Source organism: Schistocerca cancellata, chromosome 1 (genome assembly GCF_023864275.1).
Source record: "Schistocerca cancellata isolate TAMUIC-IGC-003103 chromosome 1, iqSchCanc2.1, whole genome shotgun sequence".
Lineage (NCBI taxonomy): Eukaryota > Metazoa > Arthropoda > Insecta > Orthoptera > Acrididae > Schistocerca > Schistocerca cancellata.
The window spans coordinates 1,130,502,947-1,130,513,829 of record NC_064626.1 but is presented as its reverse complement, the minus strand read 5'-3'; the positions used below and the strand labels follow the sequence as shown (position 1 = coordinate 1,130,513,829).

At 38.4% G+C, this 10,883-nt stretch overlaps 1 protein-coding gene across 2 annotated transcripts in view; it reads left to right on the top strand.

Annotated features, from left to right (window-relative positions):
* Positions 1–3,272: 3,272 nt before the first annotated feature.
* LOC126092639 (HMG box-containing protein 4) overlaps positions 3,273–10,883 on the top strand; it is a 45,240-nt gene continuing 37,629 nt past the window's right edge. For both annotated transcript variants that reach the window (XM_049908372.1, XM_049908365.1), the window contains exon 1: positions 3,273–3,403. The gene's annotated coding sequence lies outside the window, so the exon portion shown is untranslated. The remainder of the gene's footprint in view (positions 3,404–10,883) is intronic.

Below are 10,883 nucleotides of genomic sequence, written 5' to 3'. Positions count from 1 at the left end.
GAGACCAGAGCCACTTTGCTTTTGGCTCTACTCACTGTTAGATACACTATCTTCGGAACCTAATTCAAAGACAAGTACTGTTGCAGCCACTCATTCTGCCGTCTATTAACTCAGTGGACACTTGAACTATTCCACAGGAGACAAGTGCTTCTGCAGCTAGTTGTTCCTGCTAAAAACTGAAAACAAGGCACTACTATTTGAGACAAAGGCAAACTGTCTTCATTCGAGAAGATGAAAAGATGAATCAAACGTTTTCTGCATTGCTGAATTATTGCTTTCTCATATGTGAAATTCTATCGCTGCATCTACTGCTGTTGTGGCTACTACTCATAGCTGCCATCCTTTCACTGCATCCAGTTGCTGGTTGATGCTCACTGGATACACCATCTCCTGTTGTATTGGACTTCCACCTGAACTGCTTTGGTACTGCCTTCGTTGCCCCTTTTACATACCTCTCGAAGGTCTTTCTTATTTCGGTACAATGCTGTGTATATGCTTTCCCCTTGTTTCCAATTTATTTTTTGGTTTCCTGGAAGGTTCTGAGTCCGTGTGCATTCTCGTAGCCAGAGTCCCTGGTTAGAACTTTCTGACATGGAGTACTTGAAGGTTCCCGGACATACGATTCTTGTGGCTCAACCAGCTGGTCTTTACCCTTTACACTGGTGTTATTCTCAGCGCCTCATCTTCTCTCAGAGCACCTGTGTGACAGAGCGCCTGTCCGCCTCTGTCGTTAAGTAGAACAAGCAGGTGTGCTTATCTTAGGACTTTATAATACGTTTGCTTAATATCGTTAATATTCAATTAATCTATAGTCACGACACTCACTTGCAAACATGCAAATTTGCATGCATGTAATGTTATGTACAGACAGAGTCAAACCATCGCTATGACCTCTGTATAGAGGACCACGTCTAGTTGTCAAAAGAGGAAAATGTAATGGTAAAGCTACTACAGTCTCAATCGAAAGAGTAAAACCTGCATATATTGTACCGGAAGTGTCATGTACGTTCCCACAGTGAAATCAGCTTCAGCCTCAGGTAGAAGTAGAACTCTCTGAAGCAGACTCACTGGCAGAACAAAGAACACGTCTCGGATGCAGAGTGAACTTTCTTGCAAGAAGTATGGACGACGCTCCGTACCTCTCTAGTGACTGATGCAACAATCAAGATCTTCGACTGCTGCATTAACGTTTCACAACTATCAAACGATTCTTGCACCATCTACCAGACGTACTCTTGTTCGGTAGTAGTGGTTGACTTATTTTCTTTGTTTTTTTGTGACTTTCCATGAAGTGACAGAGGGAGAACTTCCGTGCGAATAGAGACAGATTTAGACTAGCACTAATCCAGAACTTAACTACTTTTAAGTTCTTTTTGAATATATTCTTCTGTGTTCTGTATTCGTTAATTACATTCAGGTGACAAAAGTCATGGGATATCTTCTAATATGGTGTCAGACCACTTTTGTCTGGCGTAGTGAAGCAATTCGAGGTGGCATGGACTCAACAAGTACTTAGAAGTCTCCTGCAGAAATATTGAGCCATGTTGTGTCTATAGCCGTCCATAAGTGCTGCCGGTGCAGGATGTTGTGTTCGAACTAATGTCTGGATTATATGCCCACCAACACCAATATTAGAATATCACTGACTGGAATCATGTTGCCTAGTCGGACGAGTTTCTAAAGCGAAACGTTTTTTTTAATATTTGTAATCTGTTTATTAGCGATGTCCAGTTTGCCTTATAATGTCGTAAAATATTTGTACTCAGGCAAATGGATGTATATGGGTATGGCCACAACCTCATAAATTCATGAACCCTGCATGTCAGCAGAGGACTGTTCAAGCTGGTGGAGGCTCAGTAATGGTGTGGAGTGTGTGCAATTGGAGTAATTGGGACTTCTGATATGTCTAGATACGAACCTGACAGCATCTTGGCTGGCCACCTGCATCCATTCATGTCCATTGTGCATTCCAACGGACTTAGGCAATTACAGGAGGACAATGCGACACACCACACATCCAGAATTGCTTGTGAGTTTAAACCCTTACACTGGCCACCAAACGCCCCAGACATGAACGTTAGTGAGCATATCTGGGATGCCTTGCAATGTGCTGTTTAGAAGAGATCTCCACCCCCTTGTACTCTTACGTATTTGTGGACAGCGCTGCAGGGTTCGTGGTACCAGTTCCCTCCAGCACTTCTTCAGATATTAGTCGAGACCGTACCACGTCATGTTACAGCACTTCTGCATACTCACGGGGGCCCTACAGGATATTAGGCGGATGTGCCAGTTTCTTTGGCTTTTCAGTGTAACATATACAGAGAAACTGTATGTAGTATTCTGACAAGATGGTGAAACCAAAGAATGGCCAACATCACCAACATGTTCCCTGAAGGGTGACTTGAGTCCTCTGGCCCCCAAGGTCCTGAGACTTGACATTGTGTGATTCTGATTAATGGGCACACTAAAAAGTAAAGTGTATGGTGACGATCCTTGCACACGGATGATTAATAGAGATATTAACAAAATCACGCCTGCAGAACTCCTGTGTGTTTGCTGGTTATGTCATCACAAGACGTCAGTGATACTGGATGGCCACTGGCCACCATTTCCAGCATCTCTTACAAACAGATAACTACATGTTTTTAACCTTACTGTTATCTATTCTTTTTTAGTTAGTTGTCTCTTACTTGAATCTCGGAGAAGACGGGTAGTGGTTGTATGTTGGGTACTGTTTATTTCTTGTGCCATTTCGGCTGATTTTCTCGGGAAAGCAAAAGAAATGTGTAGTTGATATTCGAAGTTTTCTAGAATCAAACCCAAAAAGTGTTTAATGATGTTTGACGTTTTTTATTTTAGAGAGTTATTGGAAATGTACATTCGAAATTTATATTTTCAGTCCTGGAGAACACTTTTTTTTGTTTCTAAAGCGAAACGTTTTACTTAAATATTTGTAATCGGTTTCTGAGCGATGTCCAGTTTACCTTATAATGTCGTAAAATATTTTTGAACCTGTTAAATTATATGCGAACAGACACTCACTTCCTCTGATCTAATTGCCTGGTAGTGTCGGTATGAAATATGTTTATAAAATTTTACAGATTTTGTTCTGCTCTTTCTTTGCGGTAAATCAACGTAACAGATGCACGAAGCCCTAAACAGATGTATCCTGAAAAATACTGACACAGATGGAAAGTAATTTTTTAGGGTGGTTTCGATATCATTTCATTAATGGTATTGAAATATTTTTCCTGAGGTAGTCTTTGATGAGTCGCAGTTGTGTGTTTTGAATGTAGTGGAGGCGTAGTTTCAATAACTTCGGAACTTTTTGTCATGGACACTGTGTAGTGAATGTGTTGTAATAACATATAGCAGTTTGTTGTCATTTGCTGCAACGTCGCAGGTAATTTGATTTTAAGTTCTAGTCGCAAAAACTCAGACTGCCCGTAATATGCAGTTAATAAGTGGTAATATAATATTTTCAAATGGTTTTTGGCACTAGACAGCAGGCACAAAATATATTTTCATTGAGCAACGTTTGAATATATAAATGAACCAAATACAAAGGGAACGCTGTTTCAACGTATTTGATACCTTTTTTATAATATTTGCAGTTATGCATTACCAATTTTACGATTTAACTGTCGTTCATATAAGTATTATGCTACTTCATAATGCCATAATCAAAAACAAATTATTTATTGTAGATGGGAACAATGGCAGGAGGGTGTCCACAATGAGGAAATCAAAGAAAAACTGGGAATGAACTCTATAGATGTAGCAGTCAGGGCGAACAGGCTTAGATGGTGGGGTCATGTTACACGCATGGGAGAAGCAAGGTTACCCAAGAGACTCATGGGTTCAGCAGTAGAGGGTAGGAGGAGTCGGGGCAGTCGAAGGAGAAGGTACCTGGATTCGCTTAAGAATGATTTTGAAGTAATAGGTTTAACATCAGAAGAGGCACCAATTTTAGCACTGAAGAGGGGATCATGGAGGAATTTTATAAGGGGGCTATGCTCCAGACTGAACGCTGAAAGGCATAATCAGTCTTAAATGATGATGATGATGATGATGATGATGATGATGATGATGATGATGATGATGATGATCAATAACTGTAATTTTTTAAAGTCAGTATTGATTTACATTTTGGTTCCAACATAGAAGCGAATGAATGATGAAAGGGTAATTAAAATATTGTGTGCAGACGCACGCTCTGACTTCTTCCATATTTGAAATAAGTGTTCAGTGTGTTGGACCATAAATCTCAAGGCGCGAGGTTTAAAGCTAAGTCTAGAATCTTTTTCTTTCGCCCCTGAGAGTGATTTGTATATGTTTGAAGTGCCCTGTTCTAGAGGTGCGAAAAACTGAGAAGGAAATGAATATACAACAAATAATATTGCAGCATACTCCCCCTCCTTTGTAATTATAATCGTCTACTGTACATACTTAGCCGCCTTTGCGTTTGAAAGTAGGATTTTTCAAAACTGTACATACTTGTCAGCATAGAGCGTCATTACGTTGTTATTTGTAAGGAAAATATATGAAAAAAAATTCTGTGTCTGTCACCGTTTATCATTTCAAGGTTACCAATTTCAGCCCTTGTCGACGTCATATTAGTAGTTAAGTAGTAAATCGTCTTGCAGAAATGCTAGCAATTTTTTTAGTACATAACACTTATGTAGTAGGGCCTATATACCAAAGTGAAACTGATAGTGTTTTCTTAAGAATCTTGAAATAATTAACAGCGATTGACACACCGAAAAGAGGTGCTTTTGTAGGTGATTACCTCTTCTCTCCTCTCCTCAGAGGTTTCCACTCCATGCTGTTTTTCAGTCTTTGACCCATCCAACCATAATAATAAATGATGGTAAGATAAATGTCAGGAGACATGTTATCAGTTGACGTAGCAGCCCCAAAAATTGTATACTTGACAAGAGTTTTGGTCCTTTTTGATTCATGTAACTACCTTCCTAAATGTGCTGTGGCAGTGTAATAATCATAGAGTTTTTGTTTTCAAGCTCAGTGTGGATACTGCTCAAAGCCTCCAGATATGCAGAAATATACCAGAATTTAAATCTGTTCATCACTGTGAAATTACTCATCACACATTATGCGTTGTTTGTATTGTAACTTTTTTCTACATGTGAATTTATTGAATTGAAATTTGATGCTGGTTCAAGGACCTAGTAATGGCACTTATTGAAATCCATACCTGTGCAGGATTCAAACCTGCGACCTCCACTATGGTAGTGATACCACACATGGGCAGACAGTAACCCAGTGCTGGCATTCACAAGTATTTTTGAGACACCCACAAATATTATTGCCAACTACCCTACTAGTCTTAAAACAAATTAATTATTTTGAACAGAACTTGTTTTGAAAATATTGTACCCCTTTTCATTTTAATAACCATTTTTTTTAAATTAATGGAACATTATGTACTTGTTATTACAAATACACAGTATATTGTAAGAATCTATCAATAAAGTGAAGAGCTCAATGAATTTGCCCAAATCCCTGTAAAAAAAGGTGGAGGCACAGAATGGAAACAAAATACAAAAATTTGAGACCCAAGAACAGAGGTCTCGGTTTGTGAACTGAAACGAATACTCATCTGAGACCTAAGAAGCTAGAACTGAAGACTGAGATTTAGTAAGCAGAAACTAAGAAATTTTTAAATCACTCTTTGAGTCTTCTTGGTATTCTAACTACTACTTCTCAGTACATATACTCATTGATGTTCAATGTCATTTCCAACATGTCTCTTTTTTGCTCAAAATTGTGCAAAACATGAGTATAATACTAGAACCAAAAACACTCTCTATAAGGACCATAAAAAACTTTACATTAGTACAAAAAGGAGTCAAATACATGCATACTCGTATATTCAATAACTTACCAGAGCTTATCAAAGGTATTGTAAGTGATAAAGATCGGTTTCAGTGTTAACTAAAGAGCTTCCTGTTGGCCAACTCCTTCTACTCCATCGATGAATATCTTCACAAGGATTATAGCTGGGATCCATGAAAAATGATAAATGTAATGTAGCATGAAAATGTAGTTTATTCACAGGAATAAAGAAGATGATTATGTATACCGTTTTATGCTGTTTGGTAAGTGCAGGTGGGCTGGGGAAAAGGCATTGTTGGATGCACTTTTTATGTAATTCAGTTTCCTCAGTTATGATAGATGTCTTTCAGCAGTTGTATGGTAGGATCAAAACCTTCGTCTTAGGATTTGTGGAAGGTTACTATGTGTTATCCACATTACAGAAAATGCATTGTTGTTTATGCTCACTGCACAGGTTAGCACTTCAGTTCATTAAGTTTATTCCTGGAGACAGTTATTGTCATTTGTTAGAATATAAGTTAGCCTACTGTATGACAAACATGTTCTTTATATTGTAGTCTGTGCAGTAGATGAGTCAGGCACATTGTCATAAAATTGTTTCATTGCACACATGCTCTCCCTTTGTGTATGAAAATTGTGTATCAGCACAAATTACGTCCGCCCCCAGTAGCTGAGTGGGCAGCATGACACACTGTCAGTCCTAAGGGCCGTGGTTTGATTCCCGGCTGGGTCGGAGATTTTCTCCACTGAGGGACTGTGTGTTGTGTTGTCCTAATCATCGTCATTTCATCCCCATCGACACGCAAGTCGCCGACGTGGCGTCAAATCGGAAGACTTGCACCCGGCGAACTGTCTACCCGACGGGAGGCCCTAGTCACACGAAATTTACATTTTATTTAGCGCAAATTATTCTGACAGGGGGAAAACCTTCGCAGTTTTAATCGTGGTTTGCATTATAAAATGTAGGTTGTAGCTATTTGTGTTAGCTATTGAGAAACGGTCTTTCAACTCTTACAACACTTTGAAAGGCAGCACATACGTTTTATCAGTGAAATGCTCGTAGCCTTCAATAGTAGGCTACTTCTAAAACAGAACTTAGTACTTCCTTAATTCTCTCTTCAATTCTACCCTTTTCTGAATGCCCCTCCTCTTTTCTTTCCTTTTGAGGCTTCTTGATTATACTATAAACATTTTTCATATTTTATGGCTCCACTTTTAGTTTGCCAACGATTTGTATGGTTAAATACTCTTTAAAAGCAAAGCTAAATTTTGAGAGTTCAGTTCCATATTTTCAAATGTATATGGTAAGAATTTTATTTAAACAACTGTTTAAAAAAAGTAAGAGAGGCATTTTTGTGTAACAATATGGAAAAATGTGATATAGTCTACAGATTTTCATACATTGACTATCCAGAATGATTTACCAGGATGAACTTATCATTGTGTATACAACTTTTGTCATAATTCCTATACTTAGCCACCTGGAATCTTGGTCATCTGTTGTTTGTAGTGGAATCCTATGTTGCAGTGCAAAGATTTTTAACAAGCTACTCAGACATAGGCTAAAATAGGAAATAAGGGCTCACACCAACGTCGAAAAATGAGTTGGAACAAGTTTCGTTATTTGCTTCTCATGTGTTTTCTATGAATATTTAGAATTACTTTAAAATCTTGGATGGAAAATATTGAAATTAGTGAAGATTAGCATTTATCATTTAGTACAGAGAGCTGAGTTGAGCTTAGTTGTAAAAATAAATTAAGTTCTTCAGTCTAATAGCATAACTTATGGATGTGCAATTTTCTTTGTACCACACAGAGGTGTCATTGTCTGGGCACTATGGCTCATTTTGAGTGTAGTGGGTGAAGTAAACACGGCTAACCCTGTGCCAAGTCATCCAGTCAGTCAAAAATTTTGATAAAACTTCACTTATTGGTTCTTTGTAGAGAGATAAATAATGATTCAAAATTTTAGCATATTAACTATCTCTGTCTATGTTTTATTGCACTACGAAGTTTAGAATTTTGTTGTTTTTAACATTGTGAAGGCAAAAAATGACACTTGCTAACATATTGAAAATAAGTTCCCACATTTTCATGTATCATCTGAAGAGGGTAAAATTTGGAAATTGTGCACACTATAGTAAAGTACTGTTGGGAAAAAAATCACATGCCTTTTACTTAAAGCCATCAAGACAGGAAAAAACTGCATACTTTGACTTGACTTACTTGACTTATTTCCTGTTGTTCCTGTCAGATCATAGGGCAGCAACAAAGACCTTCCATCTTGTTCTGTTGGCAGCCAAACATTTCACTTCACTCCATGTTTTACTAACTTTCAGAGCTTCTTCTTCCACCGTTCTTTTCCATGTCTTTTTCGGACAGCCACATCTACATGTTCCTTGTGGGTTCCAATCCATTGCTGCCTTTTCAACAGCTCCTTGTTGTTTGCATATAATGTGACCAATCTACCTCCATTTTCTTTCCTTTATTTGTTCACGGATTGGTCGCTGAATTGTCATCTCCCACAATTCATCATTTGATATAACGTCTGGCCACCTCACATTTATAATTTGCCGAAGACACTGGTTTATGAAAACTTGAGACTGGTTTACAATCATGTTTGTTACCTCCCATGTTTCGCAACTATACAGGAGGACTGACTTTACATTGCTTTTGGACAAGCGCAGCTTGGTTCATCTTGAGATGTTCTTATTACGCCAGACAGGGTACAGTTGTACAAAGGCTCCATTTGCCTTCCGTATCCGGCCCTTTACATCCTCCTCGGCCCCTCCATCTTTACAGACGGTGCTTCCTAGATACACAAAGGAGTCTACTTGTTCCAATTCCTTTCCATACACTGTTAGCTTTGCTTGTTTTCAGATTGTGTTCTCATTTCCTTAGTTTTCTGAACATTTATTTTAAGTCCTGCAATTTCTGCTTCCTCTTTTAGTTTTTCCGACTTTTCTTCCATGTCACACAATCTTTGCAAGAGCTGACAGATATTGTCAGCAAAGTCGAGGTCTTCAAGCCTGTCTTGCATTCCCCACTGAATACCTCTTCTCCTGCCATCAACTCTTTTCATTATGCTGTCCAGTGCCAACAAGAACAAGGTAGGTGATCGAATACATCCCTGCCCCACCCCAGCATTTGTTTGGATAGATTTAGTAAGTTTCCCATTGTGTAGCACCCTAAATTCATATCCATCATACATATTATATTTGATGGTATTCCATATTCTTCCAAGGTATGCCACTTATCTCTCCTATTAAGAGTGTCAAATGCCTTTTCAAAACCAATAAATGTAAGGTAGAGTGTGTTCTGCACTCTGCTCAAGTATTATACGCAGTGTTTTGATGAGATCGACACAGTTTCTGTGGTCTATAAACCCAGCATGGTCTTTTCTCAGTCAGGGTGTATATGACTCGGGACAACCGGGAGATCTGGGAAAAACCCGGGAATTTTTTCATCCGGGACAAAATCGGGAAAAACCCGGGAATTTTTTAGAATTCCGGGAATTTTTCATTGTTTTAGTTTTCAGTTAAATTTTTGTGATTTTGAGTGGTAAGAACCAATACTCTATCAAAGAATATTACTGTATCCCGCTTCTGCAGAATAATACTGCAGCAACAAAACATGAACGAGAGAAAAAAACGGAAATAAAACTTAAGTCGCAAAGGAAATGCACCATATACAACAACAAAATAGTCATACAATAGTCTGCCAAGAGCAAAGCGTGCCAAAGGCTTGAGGAAGACTATGCAGTGCTTCTTAACAACAAACTGCCTCCGATGAGCGTGACGTGTGAGCTGTTTACATTAGATTCGTTTTAATGCAAAATCTTTTAATGTTTTACACGTACGAAAATACGGGCTTCCTGCGTCATCGTAGCTGAGCAAGCGCAGTGACGCCTGTTATCTGGCACTCTCTGGAAACTGCTGAAACGAACTTATTTCTAACTGGTCACGGGAAAATAGTGCGAATAGTGGTTTGAAAATCTGTATTTTCAAAGAAAATTTCCTTTTATGCAAGATGAAATATGTGCAAGAATGTGCGACGAATTTCTTAAATCACAGAGCGACTCTCATTTAAAAATCAACTCTTTGGGAACGACCATCTAGAAGAATTTTGAACCGATATCAGACATTTATGTCATTAAAAATTTTACTGCCACAGTTATGTGATGTATCTTAAAGTGTAACACGCGCAAAAAAGGTTAACATTATATGTGGAAGCTTAACTTCTGTTGCAGCTTATTAATCTTAGAGACCAATATTATATGTGAAAGCTTTGCTTTTCTTGTAGCAACAATGTGTATATTAATTTAAAGCATTAACTTTTCTTATTTGTGTTCGCGCTACTTAAGAGTGATCTTGCTATTGGGTGACTACATCACGTGTCTTATGCTGTCATAAGCTGGGCGAGATCACGTGACACGAGCTGTGCATGGCTTACAAAAGGACGTCGTAATCTCGATTTCAATGCTTCGGAAAGTAACATGCGGTGTTCGGTGGAATTCGAATTTATACCTTTGTAACACGAAAACATGTAGCGTACATGTTGCTGCACATTAAAGATCATTCCAAAATGTGTTTTTCCCCCTGAATTTCATTTTCTAAAGTGCCGGTGTGTAAAACCATAAACCATCAAAGGACTGATAAGTTTTACAGTGCCGAGGAAAAGTATACTGTCACTTAACACGGAAAAAAATGTATTTTCACTTGGGAGAAAGTGTATTTTCGACCGGGAAATCCGGGAAATTTTTTTCCTACTCCATGTATACACCCTGTCAGTCGTGTCTCGACTGAGTCCTTGATATGATTTAGCATCAATCTACAGAGTACTTTACTTGGTACACGTAGGAGGGTGATGCTGCGCTGGTTATTACAGTTGTTAATATCCCCTTTCTTTGGCAACTTAATAATCAATCAGCCCATCTTTCCAATCCTTTGATATTTTCTTTTCTGACCATACTGTCTCAAACAGTGGATGCAGTAGATTTACAGTGGTGTCAATGCCTGCTTATTTTG